Source organism: Bos indicus x Bos taurus, chromosome 11, assembly GCF_003369695.1.
Source record: "Bos indicus x Bos taurus breed Angus x Brahman F1 hybrid chromosome 11, Bos_hybrid_MaternalHap_v2.0, whole genome shotgun sequence".
Classification (NCBI taxonomy): Eukaryota; Metazoa; Chordata; class Mammalia; order Artiodactyla; family Bovidae; genus Bos; species Bos indicus x Bos taurus.
In genome coordinates, this window is record NC_040086.1 from 32038345 (window position 1) to 32063320 (window position 24976).

General features: G+C 38.9%; 1 protein-coding gene across 31 annotated transcripts in view; it reads right to left on the reverse strand.

Annotated features, from left to right (window-relative positions):
- The window catches only part of NRXN1 (neurexin 1), a 1214076-nt gene that overhangs the window by 39555 nt on the left and 1149545 nt on the right, over positions 1-24976 (reverse strand). The window lies entirely within an intron of this gene.

Sequence of the window (24976 nt, forward strand, 5' to 3'; positions counted from 1 at the left end):
TTAGCAAAGTTATGCAAAAGAGTGTTAGTCGCTCAGTTGTGTCTGACTCATTGTGACCCCATGGACTGTAGCCAACAAGGCTCTTCTGTCCGTGGGATTCTCCAGGCAAGAATACTGGAGTGGATTGCCATGCCCTCCTCCAGGGGATCTTCCCAACCCAGGAACTGAACCTGGGTCTCCTGCATTGCAGGCAGATTCTTTACCCTCTGAGCCACCAGGGAAGTCCCTGCAAAATAAAAACCTGGTATCAGGAAGTTTGAAATTAATCTTTTAAATAAAAAAATAATTTTTATCTTTCTTTAAGATACTGATGACCTCTACGCTCATTTCCATTTTAAGCCAGAGCAAGTAGGAGCATTAGCCAAAGGAAAAGTTAAAAGGAAAGTTTAAATTTTCAGAAACGAATTGGAATAATCTATTCTCTTGGATGCCCATGAATTAGAATTTGGGAGTGTAAGACCTCCAAAGAATGCTGGTAGTGGAGTGGAGGTGCTGAAAGGGAAACTAGAATATGCATGTGATTAAACACGCATTTCCTCTTGGTTTGCTTTGGTTTTGAACAGAGACCTTTCTGAAATGGATTTGGACATTTCCAAATTAAATAAATAATGGCAGATGTTTACAGTGTAAATCTATGCTTCCAGCTGTGTCAGTGTCAATCTTTAGTCTAACTATTATGACTGAATAGACTAATTAGTTACACAGGTTGAACTGAAAATCTTTACTGGTAATGAGGCCAAAACAGTTTATAATTGTAAAAAGCCTATGGTGGATAGTTTCAACAACATGTCCCCCAAACCCAAGTTTCCCTTGTTGGCGTTTAACACGCTGGCAAATGGAATCATGCTTTAGTCAAGCAGTTGGACTGAGTCAGACCCTAGTGATCATTAGTCCAAGTTCTTGATTTTACATATTAGGAAACTGAAGCTAGAAAACGAAGTCTCTTTGTTTGATCCCAATTATACTGCAAATGAATAGCAAGACTATGAGATAATTCTGACTCCCAGTAGATTATGACGGACTCTCATTCCAGGTGATTTCTATCCTTCCACTCATTACTCATCCAGTTATCTACTCATTTATCCATCCATCTTAAACCATTTTGTTTTTTAAAGGGTTTGATGTGATTAAAAAGATATAAAATGAAATAAATTTAAAGTAAATTAAAAGGTGGCAAAGGAAAGCATTGGATTTTATATAAGTAACCACTAAACGTATCATAAAGAAAGCCCACAGGAGTCCTAGGAGACATATCTACAGCTATTGCATCACTTGATATGGCAGCACATGAAGTGGCACTAAAAAAGGAATAAAATGAATTCTGGAGTTTAACTGTTTACTCCACTTACGAAAATTCAAATATTTATAGAACAATATTTCTGAAGGAAATGGCAACCCACTCCAGTGTTCTTGCCTGGAGAATCCCAGGGACGGGGGAGCCTGGTGGGCTGCCGTCTATGGGGTCGCACAGAGTCGGACACGACTGAAGCGACTTAGCAGCAGCAGCATTGCTCTGAAATGGAGTAAACCCAGAAAAGTTCTTTACTTGTGTTAATCTTTTCTTAACTTACTTTTTTAAAGACTTTAAAGATCTGGACTCTCACCTCTGCATATAAATGCATAACTAAATACTTTGGGAAAGAAAGAAAATGTAGATTATTGAAACTTTTCCTATTTTACCCCTTGACTTAGAACATTGCAGGCCACACTGGCTACAAAATTAACTCAATGGACCCTTTGTCTCTCTTCTCATTAATCCACTGATAAAAACTTCCAAAGTCTCTCTTATTAACTTCTGTTTTCAAAACATAAGTGGTAATGAGATATTTATCTTTGGCTCTCTCACATAACCATTATTAGGGTTTTGTCAAATTATCTCATTACATCTTAGGAATAAATAAGTGGAAGTGACCATTTGTTAATAATACTGGTTGCTTCTCTGGCTGCAATCTAAATATGTATTCACTGATCAGGACAGTCTCATTTACATCATACCCCTAGAATTGGAGGTTTGAAGTCAAGGTTAAGAAGGAGCCACAGGCAGCTAGTCATCCAGAACACTTCTTCCCTGCAGGGCAGGACCATGAGAAAAGTTCCCTTGATAGAGCTTAACCTGGAAATAAATGAGAACTTCCATCCCACATAATCCTTGAAGTATGCGACAGCAAGAAATAGGGATGTGGTTGGAAATAATGTTGATATAATTGACAGCTTTTTGACCCATTTGTTGTATATCTGCAAGGTTCTATACCAATATCTTACCTAGTATCTGAGCAGCATCTCTATGAGCGCTTCTAGCAGAGTGATTAAGAGTAAACGTGATCTGGCTTAAATGTTAAGATGTTATTGTGTTCATGAACTAAGAAGATGGAGTCCTTGCTGGTTATAGTTAAACTGGACCTCCAAGCTTCCAAATTTGACTATTTCACTCCTTGTGATGCATACTTACTTTGGTTCCTTATACATGTTTGGAATATGTTACTGTTGAACCACTTCAGTTTACTTCATTGCATGCTGATCAATAATATAAAATACATATAAAGTCTTGATCTGGGTTTTATAAGTAGTATTACCATCTTGAAAAGGTTTCTGTGTTTGCAACAGTACATAAGAATATGTACATTATATACATAAATATATATGTGTATATGTATTATATATACATGTGGAAAAATGTATATACAATAATTTGTATATGACAAAATAACTTCTCCATCTCATAGGGATATTATGGGGATCCATTTTGAAATGTGTGAAAGCACTTTATAAATATGAAAGTTCTCACAAGCAATGTTTATATGCCATTATTACAACTAATACAGAATTATTTTTTTTCCTCACATGACAATATGAAGAACTGTTCTGAGGAGTGCTTAAGGAAGGCAGCCAAATATCCACTTAACTGAATATATTTCATTTTCATGTCACAAAATCCTTTTGTCCCCTCAGTTATTCGAATAAGATCTGTATCTCTCACTCCAAATGGCCCTTCATATAAAGGCTGCTAATTCTTGGGAAGATCCCTTTTATATAGGGATGTCATTTACTTCAGCACCGCTTGCTGAGTACACATGCTTCAATCTCACTGGTAACCTACAAGATGGGCAGTGCCAGTACACATCTCGTTCTGTCATCTCTTCTTCTCCAGGTCAGAGCTTTGAGGGAGTTACTGTACAGATGCAGGGCTATCGGAGTTCCCTTGAAACTCTCCTTCTCATTCACTTTTCTGGGACTTAGAAGATTGTGACAATTGAGTTGACTCTGACTCATGCCCTATTATGTCTAGAGCAAATAAATGAACAGAAAGTAAGAAAGAGAGATCACTTAGCAATACTGCTAATTAAAGGAGAGACAGAGAAACAGAGACAGAAGGAGAAGAAATAGGGAGGGGAGCTGAGGGGAGAAGAAAAAAGAGACTCATTCTAAGTGCGATACTTGCATGACAATGCTTCTTATTGTGGTGGTTGTATCAGTGTTTATAGTTGTGATGTTGCCCTTGGTCACGTTCCTTAGATGCATTAAAAATATGAGGATTAACTTTTATAAGACACTGAACAATACCTTCTTAGTGCATTAGAACAGTAGAGGTATGTGCCTTTCCAACTTGTTTTTAAATCTAAAAGTTTTTGAACTGCCTAGCTATATGTTTCATCTTATTTCATATATTTCTGTGGGACAGGATTTTTTTCCTATGATTATAGCCCTTGAACACCTATTACATTTGTCACAGTTCAATAGAGTAGATTTAAAATGTCATCACCATTGACTGTAATGGTAATGATGGATAGCAAAACATCAACGCATATACCTTAAGCAATTTTGTTAATTATACCTCAATAAAGATGGAAAAAAAATCTTATCATACTCTAAAATTGGCTTCTTTAACCACCTGCAATTTCAATATCAGCACTTGATGAAAATAATTATGATTGTGAAAATAGAATGAATGAAGTTGAGTGAAGAATTCATCTTTAAAAATAGAAGAAATATTATATGTGACACTTGAATTGGTAGAATCATTTGAAATAATCTTTTCCTGATGGTCATCCTCTCTAAGCTCACTATACCTGAGTGTATTTTTGTCACAATTGCTTATTTATAACAGCTCATTAAATCTCAAAATAAGAGTGAGAAAGTATAGATTATTTTCCAGGAGTATAACTCCTAAGAGTGGGAGATGAGAATTGTGGCAAAAATCACACTTTTTGAAAGATTTTATCTGCCTTCTACCATCTCTAGAAGTGACAATGAAACTTTATAACTGGTTTTTACATTATACCTCATGGCTGGAGATTTATGGTAGAGAAATAGCAAAAAGTGACATTATCTTTAACTGTAAAGAGAAAATGACTGAAAGTTAGAAGGAAAGAAAAGCTAAAAACGTCTTGCAATAAGTTGGTCTGCCTGCTTTTATGAAGCATCTCCGCTCCTTTGAGAAAGCAATAAGATATAGCCTGCTTTAAAGAAAGGTGAAAAAAAAAAAAAAATGACAGCTATTCTGCTTTTTTTTTCCTATATAATATTTCCCCAACTCAGTCTCCCCTGCACTCTGTTTCAATAGTCTTACCCTGTGAATACTTTCATTAGATTATAAAGAAGCTATGCCTTTAGAATGTTTTCCTTCAAATTCCAACTACAGAATGTAACTTTCGTCTTTTTCCTGAAATAAATCACATAAACATGGCTGAGACCAGCCATCAGATAAGTGATCATAGGATGCACTCTTGAAATTTATATTGTTTGATAGATTTTACCATACACTCACTTATTCACTAATTCATTCATCCATTCACAATCATTTACTGAATACCTTTGATTAATAAGAGCTTAAGCAAAGGAGGAATATAATATGGAACCAGATTTCCCTGCCTAGAATTGTTTGGAGAACTTCAGGTGTATGAGCAGAAAATCTCTCTTTGACCCTTGAGCATGGAAGCGGCATGAGTGTCAGAGCTAAATTGACTAGGCTGAAATTGTAACTCCACCACTTATTAGCTACATGATGTTGAGCAAGTTATCTAGCTTCTTTAGGTTTCTTGCTGTAAAAATGACATTATTTATACCAGTTTTGCAGAATTTTTATGAGGATGAAATTCTCTAGGGCTAGATAGGCAAGCTGTTTAGCACAGGGGTTGGCACTTAGAAGATGTTATTGAGAGTATTTACTACGTAAATAGTAAAGCAGGCCCTGTATACATTCTTGCTTTGTTCTCCCTTTAATATTGAGAGAAAGTTTATTCCTAGCCCTGCTGCTGCTAAGTCATGTCAGTCATGTCCGACTCTGTGTGACCTCATGGACTGCAGCCTACCAGGATCCTCCGTCCATTGGATTTTCCAGGCAAGAGTACTGGAGTGGGGTGCCATTGTCTTCTCCGATTCCTAGCCCTGGATTCCTACAAATTTCAGACACAGGCATCCCTTTCACAAACTAAGTACAATTTCCTGGCTTAAAAACACATATCTGTGTTTAAACCTCCTATAAACAGAGTAAATTACATAACTGAATTGAGAGCTCTTTTTAAAACACCTCAAAAAATATCATAATATTGCCAGTGTATTGAAAAGCCCAGGGGCTTCTCTTTTCTTCTCCCTAGCTGCATGATGTAACCAAGCATTTGTCAAATGCTACTGTTTCAGAGTCTGGGAACTCTTTGAGTTATTTTTTTCCAGTTCCCTTAGGGTAAAGAGAGGGAAACTCTAAGTGGGCACAGTCAGATGTGCAGTGGCAAATAACTGCACCATTAGTGAGTGGTAAATTACCTGCCAGCCAATTCAGGAGACATGGGTTTCATCCCTGGGTCGGGAGGATCCCCTGGAGAAGGAAATGGCTACTCACTCCAGTATTCTTGCCTGGAGGATCCCATGGACAGAAGGAGCCCATCAGGCTACAATCTGTGGGGTCCCAAAAAGAGTTGGATGCAACTTAGGGACTAAACAACAAATTTTATTTAGTTTTGCCATAAATGACCCCTTGGATCACAATAAACTGTGGAAAATTCTGAAAGAGATGGGAATACCAGACCACCTGATCTGCCTCTTGAGAAATTTGTATGCAGGTCAGGAAGCAACAGTTAGAACTGGGCATGGAACAACAGACTGGTTCCAAATAGGAAAAGGAGTACGTCAAGGCTGTATATTGTCACCCTGCTTATTTAACTTATATGCAGAGTACATCATGAGAAACGCTGGGCTGGAGGAAGCACAAGCTGGAGTCAAGATTGCCGGGAGAAATATCACTAACCTCAGACATGCAGATGACACCACCCTATGGCAGAAAGTGAAGAGGAACTAAAAAGCCTCTTGATGAAGTGAAAGAGGAGAGTGAAAAACTTGGCTTAAAGCTCAACATTCAGAAAACAAAGATCATGGCATCTGGTCCCATCACTTCATGGGAAATAGATGGGGAAACAGTAGAAACAGTGTCAGACTTTATTTTTCTGGGCTCCAAAATCACTACAGATGGTGACTGCAGCCATGAAATTAAAAGACGTTTACTCCTTGGAAGGAAAGTTATGACCAACCTAGATAGCATATTCAAAAGCAGAGACATTACTTTGCCAACAAAGGTCTATCTAGTCAAGGCTATGGTTTTTCCTGTGGTCATGTATGGATGTGAGAGTTGGACTGTGAAGAAGGCTGAGTGCCAAAAATTGATGCTTTTGAACTGTGATGTTGGAGAACACTCTTGAGAGTCCCTTGGACTGCAAGGAGATCCAACCAGTCCATTCTGAAGGAGATCAGCCCTGGGATTTCTTTGGAAGGAATGATGCTAAAGCTGAAACTCCAGTACTTTGGCCACCTCATGTGAAGAGTTGACTCATTGGAAAAGACACTGATGCTGGGAGGGACTGGGGGCAGGAGGAGAAGCGGACGGCAGAGGATGAGATGGCTGGATGGCATCACTGACTTGATGGACGTGAGTGTCAGTGAACTCCGGGAGTTGATGAAGGACAGGGAGGCCTGGCGTGCTGCGATTCATGGGGTCGCAAAGAGTCGGACAGGACTGAGCGACTGATCTGATCTGATCTACTACTGTTTACACACGTTTCTTTGTTTAAAAATGTTGTGCTAAGTAAAGGTCACATGTAAAACCTTCTATCTCTGAATGTTTAACCATGTCCTCTTTTGGATAGTTTGTCTCCCTCCCTCTCTCTCTCTCAATCTCTCTCTCCTTCTCTCTCTCTCTCTCTCTCTCTCTCTCTCTCTCTCTCTCTCGCCTTGCATTTACAATCAGTTCCTTTCAATTCTAACATGTTTCCTGGAAGTTGCTATCATGCCTCTCTACCTGGATGAACTTTTTCCTCCCCCACACACCTCTGCAATCCCTTAATCTTATCTTCATTCTCATTACTAGCATGCCTGCTGATTAAGGACAAGAATTAAGCCTTCTACTGACAAAAAAAAAAGTCACTTATCATTATGAGAACTTTCGAAACATGTAAGTGTCATCATGTAAACAGAAAGACAAGCTTTTCTTGATGGCTTGGTAACACCGTTATGAGCGTCAGTGCTACCTGTAACACAGTAAGGACCTCAGACGCCAAAGAGAACAGTATCACTGGCCTGCGCCAGAGGTCCTCACACTACACTTCCATGTTTCAGCTGATGCCTACTCTTACTAGTTTTTCTCTTTTGTCTATCACTTTCAGGTTTTAAAGATGCTGTTTCTGTCTTCAAATTTGCTCCTTCATGTCTGCTTTGAGATGAAAATCTAGATGATCAGATAATCAACGTTTTCTAACTATCTTAGAAATAGTGTCAGAGAAGCCCTCAAACAAGAAAGTCCAGGTACTTCAGAGTCAAGGTTTATGGCCTAAAATATGCAGGGCTTAGTTGCCTCAAAACGCAAAGTTCCTTCTGAAGGCAGTGCATTTATTGGTAAGTGAGTAAGTACCCAGTAATATTTGTACTGTGATAATTCTCAAAATGGTTTTTCTTACGTCATTAATCCCAAGAAATTCTATTGGAACTAGACTCCAAACTCCTCAATCTTTTTTTTTTTCCCCCTCTAAGGTTTAGTCAAATAGAAGCCAAGACTCCTTGGTATTCACCTGAGTTTGCAGGGAGGGGCATGTGCAATGTAAGAAGGAAGAGGTTGCCTTTTACTATCTTTGACCACCTCGCTAGCTGAAAGATGGAGGAGGAGTATGCTGGCTTGTATTTATAGGTGGAATCTGATGCTGACATGCAAGGGTTCAACTATATATCCAGAGTCAGTGATTCATTTAGTGTATCCTAGAGGGAATACGGAGAAGGCAATGGTACCCCACTCCAGTACTCTTGCCTGGAAAATCCATGGACAGAGGAGCCTGGTAGGCTGCAGTCCATGGGGTCGCTAAGGGTCGAGCATGACTGACCAACTTCCCTTTCACTTTCCACTTTCATGCATTGGAGAAGGAAATGGCAACCCACTCCAGTGTTCTTGCCTGGAGAATCCCAGGGACAGGGGAGCCTGGTGGGCTGCCATCTATGGGGTCGCACAGAGTCAGACACCACTGAAGCAACTTAGCAGCAGCAGCAGAGTGAATACATTTAGGGTAGAGAGAGAGATCATCTCTGGTGGAGCTACTTTTCTTGCTTCCCACATCCAGGCTTTCACCTAACAAATTGAGGTGTGCTAGTATACTGCCTTGCAGTGACTCTGCATGGATACTGGAGTTAGACCTGAGTTTAAATCTAGAGTTGTTAGAACTTGGGTGACTCACTTAACCTCTCATCTATAAAATGGGAGGAATGCAGTACTAACCCTGGTGATATAGTTGTAAGAATTAAGAAGATCATGATCAATGAAATACTTAGCACTATTGCTGGTTGAGAAATAAAACCTATACTTTTATGGTAAGGCAAGAGAAATTTAAATAAAAAATCTTCTCTGACCTTTGGCCTCTTCTCTCCCCAAACTGTGCTTTGTGTATCAGCATTATGCATTGACCAAACAGGTCAGGAAGCAACGGTTAGAACTGGACATTGAACAATAGACTGGTTCCAAATAGGAAAAGGAGTATGTCAAGGCTGTATATTGTCACTCTGCTTATTTAACTTCTATGCAGAGTACATCATGAGAAATGCTGGGCTGGAAGAAGCACAAGCTGGAATCAAGATTGCCGGGAGAAATATCAATAACCTCAGATATGCAGATGACACCACCCTTATGGCAGAAAGTGAAGAAGAACTAAAAAGCCTCTTGATGAAAGTGAAAGTGGAGAGTGAAACAGTTGGCTGAAAGCTCAACATTCAGAAAACTAAGATCATGGCATTTGGTCCCATCACTTCATGGGAAATAGATGGGAAAACAGTGGAAACAGTGTCAGACTTTATTTTTGGGGGCTCCAAAATCACTACAGATGGTGATTGCAGCCATGAAATTAAAAGACACTTACTCCTTGGAAGCAAAGTTATGACCAACCTAGATAGCATATTCAAAAGCAGAGACATTACTTTGCCAACAAAGGTCCGTCTAGTCAAGGCTATGGTTTTTCCAGTGGTCATGTATGGATGTGAGAGTTGGACTGTGAAGAAAGCTGAATGCTGAAGAATTGATGCTTTTGAACTGTGGTGTTGGAGAAGACTCTTGAGAGTCCCTTGGACTGCAAGGAGATCCAACCAGTCCATCCTAAAGGAGATCAGTCCTGGGTGTTCATTGGAAGGACTGATGCTGAAGCTGAAACTCCAATAATTTGGCCACCTCATGTGAAGAGTTGACTCATCGGAAAAGACCCTGATGCTGGGAGGGATTGGGGGCAGGAGGAGAAGAGGACGACAGAGGATGAGATGGCTGGATGGTATCACCAACTCGATGGACATGAGTTTGGGTGAACTCTGGGAGTTGGTGATGGACAAGGAGGCCTGGTGTGCTGTGATTCATGGGGTCGCAAAGAGTCGGACAGGACTGAGTGACTGAACTGAACTGAAACCTCCATATCAGGAAATATATCCTCTCAACCATAAAGAGTAACATTCTCTTAGCCTCAACAAGGCAACTCCTTAAACAATAGCATTTCTTCTTGATCTCCTTAAACAATAGCATTTCTTCTTGATCTTCTAATGGGTCAGATGACCTACCTCAATGCCACTTAGATACGGATTATGTAAACAGTCATTAATATGTCATTTGATGTACAGATCTCTGTCTCAAAAAACTTACATAACTGTGCCTTGATTTCTAACCAACAGAACAGTACTGAGAACTTTCTGAAATGCCTTTCTGTGGTTATAATCCTCAAATTTGGCACAAATAAAATTCTCTATGTATTTTTTAAAATCTTTTTTGACATTAATTTTTTGTCAATATGGGGCATAATAAACAGTAAATAAATCTTATCTCTTCTCACCTATGTTATTACATAAGGCATGCAGGTATGTTTGAAGTATACCTGGTGGCTTAGACAGTAAAGAATCTGTCTGCAATGCAGGAGACCCAGGTTTGATCCCTGGGTTGGAAAAATTTCATGGAGAAGGGAACGGTTCCCAACTCCAGTATTCTTGCTTGGAGAATTTCATGGACAGAGGAGCCTGGTGGCTACAGTCTATGCGGTCACAAAGAATCAGACGTGACTGAGTGACTAACACTGCACTAGCCTACCAGGAGGCAGCACATTTGTCATTTGAGAGGGTAATACCCCAACATCCTAACAACCACAATAGGTTGACTATCCACCTTTGCCCTTGCCTAGAATAATATTGTGAAGTAGGAGGAGAAAATAGTTAAATATTGCATGAAGAATGCAATTGTACTTTCTCCCTGAATTTCTATTTTGCTTTTCAACTTTTAAACTCCACTTTATTTAAAAACATACTTCCAACCATTCCAAAGTATTTTCAAGTTGGAAAGCCTTTTTGTTTCACAATAAGCTAACTGCAGGTGCAAACTCAAGGGAGATAGACCTTGAAATTTTAAGTATGTTGCCATGGTGATGGCTTGCAAGATTGTGTATGAGTTCCATCTTAACTCTCAAGCATTCAACCGAGTTCATATATGGAGGTTCAAATCACTAGGCAAACAATGTTTGCCATTCATTGGGTCCTGAAAGGTTTAGAAATAACTGTCTCTGTTGCTTATAGCAACCAGAAATCACGAAAATTCTGTCTATATATCTATTTATCTATCTTTGTATCTATCCAGCTATTTATGCAAGTGTGGAGATCTAGTTATTTATTACCTACTCTTAACTAGCCAGTCTCCTCAGTTCGGCTGCTTTAAGTAAAGCTGTATACATAAATTCAACAGTATCATTTATGCCATTGTTACCAAGAGGTGCACTCCCAAGATGAAATAGCTTTAAAATTATTCTACTGAATTTCACATTAATTTCTTCTTCAAAATGGATGTATCCCTATAAGAAGCATGATAATTATTTAGGGATGTTCAGTTAAAGCAAATTTCCATTCTAGTGAAATGTGGAGGAATTGCTTTTTAAAAAGGTCCCATCCTATAATGCTGGAAAGAAGATTAAAGTGTGTAATTCGAGTCACTGTCAAATGCCCTCCACCCCCAAGCAACACTACCACTACCAAAAGCAAAAAAGCATACAAAAGAAGTAAATGCATCTTATTTCAACTATCAGGATCTTAATTGCTCTTATATGTTTCATCTGATGCTTCTGAATTCCAAAACCTTCACAAAGAACTCATGATTCATTGGTAATAAAAGCAGCAATTCTTGACAAAAACATTTTCCTGCCATAAACGGCATCTACAGAACACTAACATTGGAAAGTTTTAATGTTACTGATTTAAGAAATAATTCTTAACAAATTCTCTTCAAATTACAAGACTTTTTCCATCTAAAATGGTACTATGAAAATTAAGCCAATAATAAAAAGATTTAGTCACGGCGAGGGGTAGGGGGAGCGGAAATGGATTTCTAAGAGTATATAGTGTTTAGATTTCCTAGCAAAAACTTTTGTTGCAAAGGATCCATCAGGATACAAAGTGCCCTACATAAAATAAGACCACAAAGGACTTACATTTGGTTAGTCACAAAACCTTCACAAAAATGTTATTAGCTACCAGAGTCTGGCAGTTATTTAAAATTCACTTCACTACTTTACTTTGACCCATCTTCCAAAACACACACACACATGTTGCAGAGAAGAAGCCTATTTGACTCCAAGTTGGAAACTCTTAGACTTGCTTTCCGTTGCTTTTGTTATTAGAATCATACATCAGAGCCTGCATCAGAGGACTCTGCCCGTCTGCCTGACTGTAAACTAAAGTGCCTTTGTTCACCTCTAAGAGAGAATCTGACCCTGCCCACCCATGAATAGCTACAATAAAAAGAAGAGATTAACACACCCCTTCCAAAGGCTGACCATTCCTGGAGATGTTATGCAAGACCGAGGACCCTTTCTCTTTATTTCCCCACTGCCTCTTCCTCTCTATTCTGCCTTTGGACTCTAGTTTCTAATCGCTTCTCTCTGACTCTATAAAAGAAATTGGCATGCAGACCCCAACAACTTTGTTACTTTGAGATATTGGTCTGCCATCTCAGTCAGCTGGCTTTTGAATGAAGTCATTCCTTGCCTCAATACCTTGTTTCTTGGATTTATTGGTCAAGTGTGCAGCAAGTAGAGTGAGTTTGGACTCAGTAACACACACACACACACTCTCTCTCTCTCTGTCGTTCACACTTCTCGATCTAACAGCTCCTTGATACACTGTGAAACTATGGTAGTGCTTCCCTCCTCTCCCCCCTTCTAAAAAGCCTACAGCAGTGCTGGAATTAAACAAATGAGAACACGATAATTAGCTATGCAAACTGTCAAGTAGATCTAAAAAGAAAAACAACCCAGAAAACACAACAATCAGCAGTTTCAAGTTCTAACAAGAATCTACATTGAGTTCCATTTATTTTAAACAAAAATAGATTAGGTCTTTGAAAAATGTTCACTGCAATTTCCATGGAAATAGGGCAAATCCGCTAATGAGTCTTTTACATCTCTAATTTCTCTGATGCTGATATAGTATAAAGTCTTTGATCCTCCACTCTTTCCATGTGACTTATGCTCTACTCTTCTATAACCAGATTTATTCCTTAAGTGAGTAGCATCTAAAATGGTTCCAAAGTGGATATGGAACAGGTAAGTGGGTTAAATCACATGCTGTGACTACCCTAAAACCCCAAATCCCCCGAGTCTCAACACAATAGCTGTATAAGAGGTAACAAAGTTAAATGGCAAGCTGGAAAGTGAAAAGAATTCTTAAATTATCTGGTGCATTTGTGTATGAACAGAAGAGAACAGACATTCAGTTCTTTGGGTGGAGAGTACAGGCTATATAATCTGTAGCTAAATCTCTGGGGATCCTTTACTATCTTCTCCTTCTTAGAACCATGTTGAGTCCCTGTGAAGCAACACAGACTACCTCCAACATATACATGCTTTATCTGAAGTATCAGTCTAAGGCTTACATTGACAGTTAATGTCCCCTTAACCCATTATGCAGCCAGTAATAGAATTCTTTTTTAAATCCAGAATTGTGATAAACACAATTGCTTTGAAATTTGTGTTTGCTTTAATTCTTTTATCTTCCAACTTGTAGAACAACTGCCTACTTTATAAAATTGAGATTGTAAGATGGGATGCCTGAAACTAGTCTGGGATAGGGCACCACTTTCTGAGGTCAATCGTTATCTAACCCACTGACCTGACACAAATCACCCTCCATGCCAGTAAGTAGGTTAGTGCAGATGACTCCTCAGGTCCCTTTAAAGTGCAACAATCAAGGGTAACACAAGAGAACCTTCTGGTACAGATAAGTCTCTTGATTTTGGTGGTGGTTATAAGTTACACATGTGATAAAACTGCATAGAACTTTATAGACCCACATGCACACACACACAAATGCAGGTATATCTGGTGAAATCTGAATAAGTTCCATGATTTACATTCTGGTTTTGTTATTGGACTATAGTAATATAAGATGTAACATGGGGGGAAACTGGATAAAGGGTGTAGGGAACCTCCTGTATCTTTCTTTGCAACTATCTGTGAATCTATAACTATTTCAAAAATGCTTTAAAAATATATAATACATGCATGCATACATAAATATAATAATCTGATTTCATGAAATGTCTTGTTGACCATCAAAGATAAATGCCAACACACAGGGCCTGTTCTTGTTTTTCAGTTGCCGAGTTGTATCCAACTCTGTGACCCTGTGGACTGTAGCATGCCAGGCTTCCCTGTCCCTCACCATCTCCTGGAGTTTGCCCAAGTTCATGTCCATATAGGGCCTACTGCTTTCAATAAAGTGAAATTCATTGGTTCCAAATAATCCACCTTTCAGCTAAATGTGACAAGTTTTTACCTACAACAACTAGTGGTTTCAAGCTGGTTAGTGGAACTTGCCTGCTGGTCCAATGGCTTAGATTGCATGTTCCCAATGCAGGGGTCTGGCTTTGATGCCTGGTCAGGGAACCAGATCCCATGAAGTGAAAGTCTCTCAGTGGTGTCCTATCTCTGTGACCCTGTGGACTATACAATCCATGGAATTCTCTAGGTCAGAATACTGAAGTGGGTGGCCTTTCCCTTCTCTGTGGGATCTTCTCAACCCAGGGATCGAACCCAGGTCTCCCACATTGCAGCTGTATTCTTAACCAGCTGAGCCACAAGGGAAGCCCAAGAATACTGGAGTGGGTAGCCTATTCCTTCTCCAGTGGATCTTCCTGGCCCAGGAATCAAACTGGGCTCTCCTGCATTGCAGGTGGATTCTTTACTGATTGAGCTATCAGGGAGGCCCCAGATCCCATATGCCACAGCTAAAAGATCCTGCATGCTACAACCAAGATCTGGTACAGCCAAATACTCTTGCCTGGAAAATCCCATGGATGGAGAAGCCTGGAAGGCTGCTGTCCATGGGGTCGCTGAGGGTCGGACACGACTGAGCAACTTCACTTTCACTTTTCACTTTCATGCATTGGAGAAGGAAATGGCAACCCACTCCAGTGTTCTTGCCTGGAGAATCCCAGGGACGGCGGAGCCTGGTGGGCTGCCATCCATGGGGTCACACAGAGTCAGACATAACTGAACTGACTTAGCAGCAGCAGCACAGCCAAATAAATCAATAGATATTAAAAGTAGCTAGAATATTGACTATTTCACACTGATGTGAATAAGGAAATTGTCACATAACAGGCTGTTACTAGTGGCACCATTTTTGCCAACCCTTCTGTTATTTATTCTTGAATACTGTACCCTAAGGATTAAGACACCAAATAATTAAAAATTTCAACAACATGTCTTTCACTTAAGAGAAAATTAAAACAAAATAGAAACAGAATAAAACAAACACAATTCTAAAGGAAGTATCAGAGAGTTACTAAAAATTGAATTTCTAATATTTATATGCTGAGGATTCTACAGTTTCCATTTAATAAGCTTCTCCTATGATGAGTAATCTTGCTATCTATTCCTAAAACCCTGTGGAATCCTATTCATCTAAAAATTAGGCTGTGCTCAATACATCTCCTTTCAATGTCACAAAATCCAGTGGATTCTTCTGACCTTCATGAGAGCTAAAAATAATGGCCATTGTCTTAGCAATTTTGAACCTATATGTTGGACAAAGTTTGATTCTTAAGTTTCACAAATGGGGCAAAAGAAAGCAAAATGGATGCCCATAGCTGACTTCTGTAAGAGGTAAAGTAGGTGAAAAGAGGCAAAGCAAGCAGGAAACTATAAAGAAAAGAGTGAGCAGAAGGAAAGGGGAAAGGTAAGAAAACGCTTCCCTCATGTATGTTTCAGGGTGGTAAGGGAATCTCGGAGCTTCCCTGGTAGCTCAGCTGGTAGAGAATCTGCCTGCAGCGTGGGAGACCTGGGTTGGGAAGATCCTCTGGAGGAGGGCATGGCAACCGCCTCCAGTATTCTTGCCTGGAGTATCCCCAGGGACAGAGAAGCCTGGCGGGCTATAGTCCATGGGGTCACAAAGAGTCGTATATGACCAAGCACAGCACAGAGGAATCTCAGTTCATTTTACAGATAAGACCAATAACAGAGGTATTTCAGACTTAGAAAGTAGGTCTAATGTCTCAGCAGTGAGATATAAAATAGGTCTTGGGTTTCAAAATTCCAGAAAAAGATTTGGAAGAAATGAAGAATTATGAAATTTACAAGTCAAAGTAAACTAATCCATCAAATAACCTCTACTCCAGGACTAGCCAACTAAAGTGTGTCTTTAGCTTGTGTCTTTAGCTCTCTTGTGGCAGCAAAGATTTCACTTCTCTTAAACACCAGAGCTTAAGGCACAGAACAGAAAAGGTGCCTAGAAGATTTTCCTGTCCTTGAACATCTTTCACCAAACGATACAAGGTAAAACACAGAGGCATTTCTCAGTCATCTTAACTAAAAAAGGCAAAGAAAGGTGAGTTACCTGCTAAAAATCCTTTAGAACCCAAGCATACTTCTCCCAGAGTTAAGTCTACCGTTTACTATAAATTTAAATTGGTAGAAGAGCTATTCCTGCCACCTACGAAATGTCACTCACTACCTGGTTCTACAAGAATTGAGTCATTAGCCACTGCAGTTGCTGACCTATGGGTACATTGTGAGAATAATTTAGGGCAGAGATCAGGAGTAAGGCATTCTGTGCTCTGAGAAAACTAGCAGAACAGGCCCTCAGAAATGTATATATTTCCAGGAGAAAAACTTCTGAATCCAGATTTTTGCATCTTCCTATAATCAGAAAATCATGAAAACCATGGACTGAGAATATCTACTCCTCATGGCTAGCAGCAACCTTCTGTGATGTATGCTTGAATGCCTATATCCCTTCACCTAACCATATATACTGACCTACCTCTTTGGAGCAATTTCTCAAAGCTATCTGAGAGGCTGTGCCTTGGCTATAGTCCTTGGTAAATCCCCCAATAAAAGTGAAACTCACAGTTCTCATGTTGTGCTTTTTTTTTTTTTTTTAAAGTTGACAATCCCAATAATTAGCCAAGAAAGATACTGGACTTAAAGTCTGTTATACAGGATGAAGTAAGTCAGAAACAGAAAAACAAATGTCATATATTAACACATTTATGTGGAATCTAGAAAAATGTTACAGATGAATCTATTTGCAGGGCAGGAATAGAGACACAGGCATAGAGAACAGGAGAGTAAACATGGCAGGAAGGGGAGGGTGGGACAGATTGGGAGGTTAGGATTGAGTGAAATACACTACCATGTGTAAAAGAGATACCTAGCAGTTGGAGAAGGCAATGGCAACCCACTCCAGTACTCTTGCCTGGAAAATCCCATGGATGGAGGAGCCTGGAAGGCTACATGCAGTCCATGGGGTCGCAACGAGTCAGACACGACTGAACGACTTCACTTTCACTTTTCACTTTCATGCATTGGAAAAGGAAATGGCAACCCACTCCAGTGTTCTTGCCTGGAGAATCCCAGGGACGGGGGAGCCTGGTGGGCTGCCGTCTATGGGGTTGCACAGAGTCGGACACGACTAAAGTGACTTAGCAGCAGCAGCACCAGTGGGAATCTACTATAGAGAACAGAAAGCTCACCTCAGTGCTCTGTGATCACCCAAATGGGTGAGATGGAGGGTGGTAAGGTGGGAGGGAGGTACAGGAAGAAGGGGATACATATATACATATAATATAGCTGATTCACCTCATTGTACAGCAGAAACTAACACATTGTAAAGCGATTATATTCCAATTGAAAGAAAGAAAGAAAACAGACACTAACAGTGGTCAAAGTGAAAGTCACTCAGTGTGTCTGACTCTTTGTGACCCCATGAACTGTAGCCCACCAGGCTCCTCTGTCCACAGAATTCTCCAGGCCAGAACACTGGAGTGGGTAGTCATGCCCTTCTCCAGGGGATCTTCCCAACCCAGGAAGATCTTCCCAACCAAGCCCAGGTTTCCTGCATTGAAGGTGGATTTTTTTTTACTGTCTGAGCCTCCAGGGAAGACCATGGGTGGTGAACATGTTTCAAAGTTGCTGTAACAGGATCCAGGCCTTCACATGTCCATAACAGAAAAAGCTAGTGAGAAGTGTGGGGTAACCATCCTGCAAACACTTTACCCCTCTTTGCTCTCCCTATCACCACAATGCATCCTGAGCTTTGTGGGGTCCAGGTAATGCTTTACAGTTGGAATGTTTCAAGCTAACTGTGTTCTGGAAGTCAAATCTATCATTATGAGATTTCATTAGAAGCTAAGTCTCTCCTACACATAACAATTTGTACCACAAAATGCTGGTTTCCCAGAGCATCCATTAAATCCTGTCTGGGTTTAAATGCTGATAAGAAATAGAAAAAATTAAAAATGAAATCATTATAACTTCTATAAATTAAGTCTTAATACTGTGTCAAAGTTTTAATATCATTTCCTATGTCTAAAAATATTTCCCTGCTAAATATTTCCAACTGCTATAGACATTCACAAACTATATAAGTTTTTATAGCTAAATTATGAACACCCATAAAAATTATTTGGCCTACACATTTAACCTTTGTTCTCAATACAGACCCACTTTCTTTACCACATTTATAGGAAAATGCTTACAAAGTCTTGTTCTCTGAGGATGTCATTGGTACTGATTAAATTTATTTTTCATAAATCTTTATTGGTGATGAGAATTTTTGCAGACTGTGCTGTTGATTGCTTATGTTACCTCTCTCTTTACCACTTTCATTAGAAGCCTCATTGTACCTTGTTCTCTTAGAGAAGAATTTAAAACTGATTTGGGGACGAAGGAATTTTAGTCCAGTGTATACAGCACTTTATGAAACATTTATTGATATAAAGCCTAAAAATACACATGGTAGGTACAGCATTCATGTGGGTAATTATTTAGCAGATTCAGCCCATAATTTTATACCACAGGGTTCTTACTAGGAATACCAGAAAGGGAATCAGAGTTTCTTGACACATGGTAATAAATATTTTCACTTACAATGAATAATTTAGCTCTTTTGGTATTCAAAGTATGAAAAATAGATCTGAAATAATTTCAAGATCTCTTTGCAAAGGTGAAAGTTTTGGAACACAAGGAGAAAACAGGCAGTACAAGCCACTTTTCCCTTGTTTTCACAGAATTGCTTATTTTTGTGATGCACATACTGCAAAAATTTCCCTCATTTGTCAAGATGATGTCAAAACGAAAAGATGTTGTTCCTTCTATAGCATTTCCTATTGTTAGTTTTAAGGATTCCAAACCAATAATTATCTGAAATTTACAGGCCTTGCACACAGAGTGCTAAGAAGCCTCTAGATTCTTCACTATGGAAATAAAAAAGGAGATTTCCCTCTAATTAATGCTAGCCATCGCTGGAATTATTCTCCCACTAGTTTCAAAATGAACATTTCATAAGAAAACTCCAGATGCAGATTCATCTAAAAATTCAGGGGAGATGACTCAACAAAATGAAAAGCAGTCTATACTTTAAAACCACTTTTCTTTAAAAAGCTTTTCTATTAAATGAAATTCACAATTATTCACACTCTAAAATCATAAAGTATTAGAGTTACAAAGCCCTCATCTCACAAATGGGGAAATCAAGTATCAGATTTTAAATAGTTTTTCACTACACAGTAGCAGTAAAACTTTCTCTAGTGTAATGTCTTTACATAAACCTATTAAAGTAAAATGCTTTAAAATTGTATAAACTCCAAAAAATAACCTATTCACCAAGGGACATGTTGAATTTGAGGTGAACTGGGGCAGTCTGGTGGCTCAGATGGTAAAGCGTCTGCCTACAATGCAGGACACTGGGTTCAATCCCTGGGTCAGGAAGATCCCCTGGAGAAGGCAATTGCAACCCACTCCAGTACTCTTGCCTGGAAAATCCCATGGATGGAGGAGTCTGGTAGGCTACAGCCCATGGGGTCGCAAAGAGTCAGACATGATTGAGCGACTTCACTTTAGTTAGCTTGCTGCTGCTGCTAAGTTGCTTCATTCGTGTCCAACTCTGCGACCTCATGCATTTTAGTCCCCCATGCTCCTCTATCCATGGAATTCTCCAGGCAAGAACACTGGAGTGGGCCGCCATTCCCTTGTCCAGGGGAGCTTCTCCACCCAGGGGTCAAATCTGGGTCTCCGGCATTGCAGGTGGATTCTTCACCATCTGAGTCACCAGGGAAGCCAGAGGCAGCTGTAAGAATAGGTCTAGAATTCAGGAGACTGCTCTTTGCTGAGAATGCTAAAATTTCTCAAGGAAACCGAGAAAGAAAAAGAGAGTCTGTGACCAACTTCAAAATAAAACTGACACTGATAAGGGTGGGAAGAAAAAAAATTGTTTTCCTCCTAAAATATTTGACTGAATGTTTCTTAGCAGAAATTCTGGATAGCCCAGTGGGAAGAAATCTCTTAGGTATTTGTGGAAATAAAACCAAATGATGTCAAATTTTCCAAAAGTCATTTGATGCCACTCAGTGGCATATATGACACAAAAATTCTAAAAAAGAAACCATTTCTCAAAGGGCATACTGAATGTTAATTCCTCAGCATTGACAGAGGTACAAAGCTTACGTAAGACGCTAATGTTTGGGGAAGCTGGATGAAGAGTGACCTCTCTTTAAATATTATTATACCATTTCTATAAATTTAAATCACTGCAAATTAAATAATTTATTTCAAAACTAAAATATAAAAGAATCATATTGATCTGATCAACTTATATATAAGTTGGTAAAACTGATAATTATAAAATATTTATCTTTGAAAACAGATACAGATGCATTCATAAAGGAAAAGAATACAATTACAACCATAAAAAAGTAACCTATGAATTCTTTACTTTTGCAGTATTTACAGACACAAAATATATATTATCCTAATTTGAATGACATCCTTAGAAATGATCTTTCACTATAGACTTTCAAATAAACTGAGCATATACATTTTTACTTCATCTCATCATTTTAAACCTTCAACCCTCTTCCTAAAGAAGTACAAAGGGTTGATGCATCATTTAGGGAATTGTTAAGGCAGAAAGAGAGGTTAAAGTCAGTGTTTATTTTGTTATTGCATCAGCAATCTCCTGTTTAAAATGACCACATTTATTGCAACTAAAGTCAAGTATCAGGCTATTTGAACAGCTAGGAAGACAGGAATCTTAGAAACTTTTGTTGCATGACTCCAGTCACCTGAGCTTACTGGCTCTAGCTTGAGATTTTGAAAAATAATCAAAACTATTCATTTTGATATTTTATACCTAAGGTTATTATTTCAGTCAGTTCTAATGAATGGTTCATCAAGTTTCCCATTAATTATTCATTATATTTTAAACTACTTACTGAGAAAGTGATAATATTGATAGTAACTCAGTAACAGAGTAGACTACATAATTACCACTTATTCAAAATTGCTCCAATCTATGCCAGACCTTTGCTTCCTGCCTATTCTCACCCACGTTCTATTTTCTTTTGGTGGGGGCCCTTCAAAAAGAAAATAGAGTCAAAGAAGTAGAATTAGGCATACTGAAAATTATTACTGGAGTAACTTACAGTTACACTCATTTATACCCTAGCGGCCTGAGATAGTTATACTTAATCTGAAGTGTCTAATTACTATTGGAAAAATGACTCAATATTTTAAGTCATCCCACCAGTAAAAGGAAATCAATTTCTTATTTTTTAAAGGAAAACTTTTAGCAGCAATGCATAATTTTAACAAATTAAGAAAAACAGACATACTATATATGCAGGTGATTTTTAACTAAAAATTTGTACACTTTTTATATTACTTTTATTATTCATAAAACATGAAAACTGGCTTTTAAGAAATCAATATGCTATCCTGAGAAGATGTAGAACAGGAAACAGTCACCTTGACTGATTTTGAGACAAGCTACTTGGGATCTTGCTTCATACTCCAACACCCTCAGTGCCCTAAACACCACTTCAGAGGCTGGTACTGGTATTACAGGATGTGTAGCCCACTGAATTAGACTTGATTAAGTGTTACCTTTTATGACTGGCTAACTCAGGCTGCTCAAACAAATTCAGAGAAGACGCAGCAGAAAAACATCAGTGCATCTACTTAGCTCATAGGGAACACTCCTTTCTTCAAACCACCATGAAGTGTGTAATAGATGCTCAGCAAAAGTGTGTTCACTATTTGAGATGATAGGGTAAAACTGTTCAGCCTTCAGTACTCCTCTAGTTTTATATGTGTTTGTCTTTTCTCTTCAGCTGGACTTTCAAGTTAGGAAGTATCTTACTTTCCTTTGAAGTCACCATCGAAGTTAAGCAGAGCTCTGGTAGGAAGTGAAGTGAAGTGAATGTCTGACTCTTTGCGACCCCATGGACTGTAGCCTACCAGGCTCCTCTGTTCATGGAATTTTCTAGGCCAGAACACTGGAGTGGGTAGCTGTTCCCTTCTCCAGGGGATCTTCCCAACACAGGGATGGAATTCAGGTGTCCCGCATTGCAGGTGGATTCTTTACCATTTGAGCCACCAGGGAGTTCTAGTATAGCTCAATCAGTAGATATTTTTTCACATCTTAACTACTAAATGAACAAAAACACACTGAAGTAGTGCTTAGTAACTGCTTATAAATTATAAATTTAAGCATTGTGGAAAGAGATGGTATACTTCTTGAAGGCATAAGAAAACTCTAGGCAAACCCAAGAGTAGCTTATTACCCCCAAATTTCTAGTTTTTCATATGTCTTCTTGAAACCTATTAGTTCAGTTCAGTTCAGTTGCTCAGTCCTGTCCGACTCTTTGCGACCCCATGAATCACAGCACGCCAGGCCCCCCTGTCCATCACCAACTCCCGGAGTTCACCCAGACTCACGTCCATCAAGTGAGTGATGCCATCCAGCCATCTCATCCTCTGTCGTCCCCTTCTCCTCCTGCCCCCAATCCCTCCCAGCATCAGAGTCTTTTCCAATGAGTCAACTCTTCGCATGAGGTGGCCAAAGTAGTGGAGTTTCAGCTTTAGCATCAGTCCTTCCAAAGAAATCCCAGGGCTGATCTCCTTCAGAGAAACCTATTATGTATCAGCTAAATATTTAGCAGTGTTTTAAAGCAGACACATACATACACTACATTCAACTCTGAAAATATTGTAGTCCTACTACAAACCCAGTGGATAGGCGATCCACTCAAATCTAAATGAGCTAATTGAAAGAAGTCACAGCACATGACTGAAAACAATGATTTTTCAGCCCAAGGGAGGTTAAGTGGTCTAGAAAACACATCTAGTCATGCAATATAATTCATTATGTAGGTTGTCCACACCTGGGTCACTGAGAATTGATTCCTGGGGCTATACCTCTATGACTCCAAAATAAGGAGCTTCAAAACACATCAAAATTCTATGTACAATTTTGGATTTCACAATAAAATAGTAGTGTTCAGAAGTCATAAAGGTAGTCTTAGTCATATACATCCTTTATTATATATACACAGTATTATATATTTTGTATATATAATAGCTTTTCATTATAAGAAAAATCCTTTCCCTGGATGACTGACTGGGACAGCATTGTCTTTGAAGCTGTAGTGAAAGTGAAAGTCACTCAGTTGTGTCTGACACTTTGTGACCGCATGAACTATACACCCATTGAATTCTCCAGGCCAGGATACTGGAGTGGGTAGACTTTTCCTTCTCCAGGGAATCTTCCCAATCCAGGGATCAAACCCAGGTCTCCTGCATCGTAGGCGGATTCTTTACCAGCTGAGCCACAAGGGAAGCCTAAGAATACTGGAGTGGGTAGCCTATCCTTTCTCCAACAGATCTTCCCCACCCAGGAGTTGAAGCAGGGTCTCCTGCATTGCAGGTGGATTCTTTACCAATTGAGCTATCAGGGAAGCCCTTGAAGCTGTAGTAGAGTTTTTAATTTGAAATATGTGAAGAGGTTGGACAAGTGAAGACGTTTGTCCACAGACCTAAACAACCGTCCCATGCCACCTATGAATTTACCAGTAGATCTAGAGTGTGAGGTTCTGTAATTATAATTTGGTCTGAAATATGCTTAGAGTCAAGACTGTGGTCCCGTTATGCTTAAATAAAAAATCATGAAAACAGACATGATAGCACACAGACTTCAAGAAGGATGACTTCCGAGGATTGATTGCTTTTGGTTCCCTAAATAATATCCAAGTCATTCCCACCATTACATGCAGTTTTTGTCTTTTAAAGTAAGGAATACTTAAGGTAATAAAGCCTTTTACATTTATTCATGGGAAAATAGTAAGAAAACTTTCTGAGCCTTGTTTTGTTATCAGGAAAACAATTTGTGGCTTAATCTGCAGTCTCTCTCTCTCTCTATATATATATATATATTTTTTTTTCCCACAACAATGAAAATAAAAATATATAACTGGTTTTGATCTTTTTGGTGAAGGGTAGTTCTCAGATAGTTTCCACTGTATAATCAAGTGAATTCAAATGAGGGTAAAAATTTGAGGGTCAAATGGAAAGAAAGTGTGTAGCGGTAATCACACATACTTCATGACACAGAACTACAAAACTAGCAAAGCTCTTTTATATATTTTTGCTTTTTCATGGTTATTATTTAGTTTGGACTCAAGCTGTCTTAATTTTCTATGAGACACTAGAGATGCCCATGAGTTTTTTATCTGCGTGTGGCTTTCCCCAATTATTCTGTATACTGGAAATTGCCTATCTACTTGATAATGTGCTTGGCTCCATTCTCTGTGTTACAGTAATGAGGGAAGGGAGCCTTCAGGAGAGTCAAGTATCAACAATCAACTAAATGTAAATAAGATGGCAGAAAGTAAAATCTATCTTTCTGGGTCAATGTGGTAACCTTAGTAGAAATCAGTAACATTCAAAGACTAAATATACACAAAAAGGCACAAGCAGAACTTGGGGTCATTATATTCTGCTGAATTTATATATAGTTTATTATTTCTGTTTAGTAATAGAGGTCTGGAACAAATGGCATTTGAGTCCAAAAATGACAGTTAAAACAGCAGAGGAAAAAAGAACTAAGAGTATAGGAAATGGAAAGTAAAAAATAAGACTGAATAAAAGATACCACTTGGGTCTAA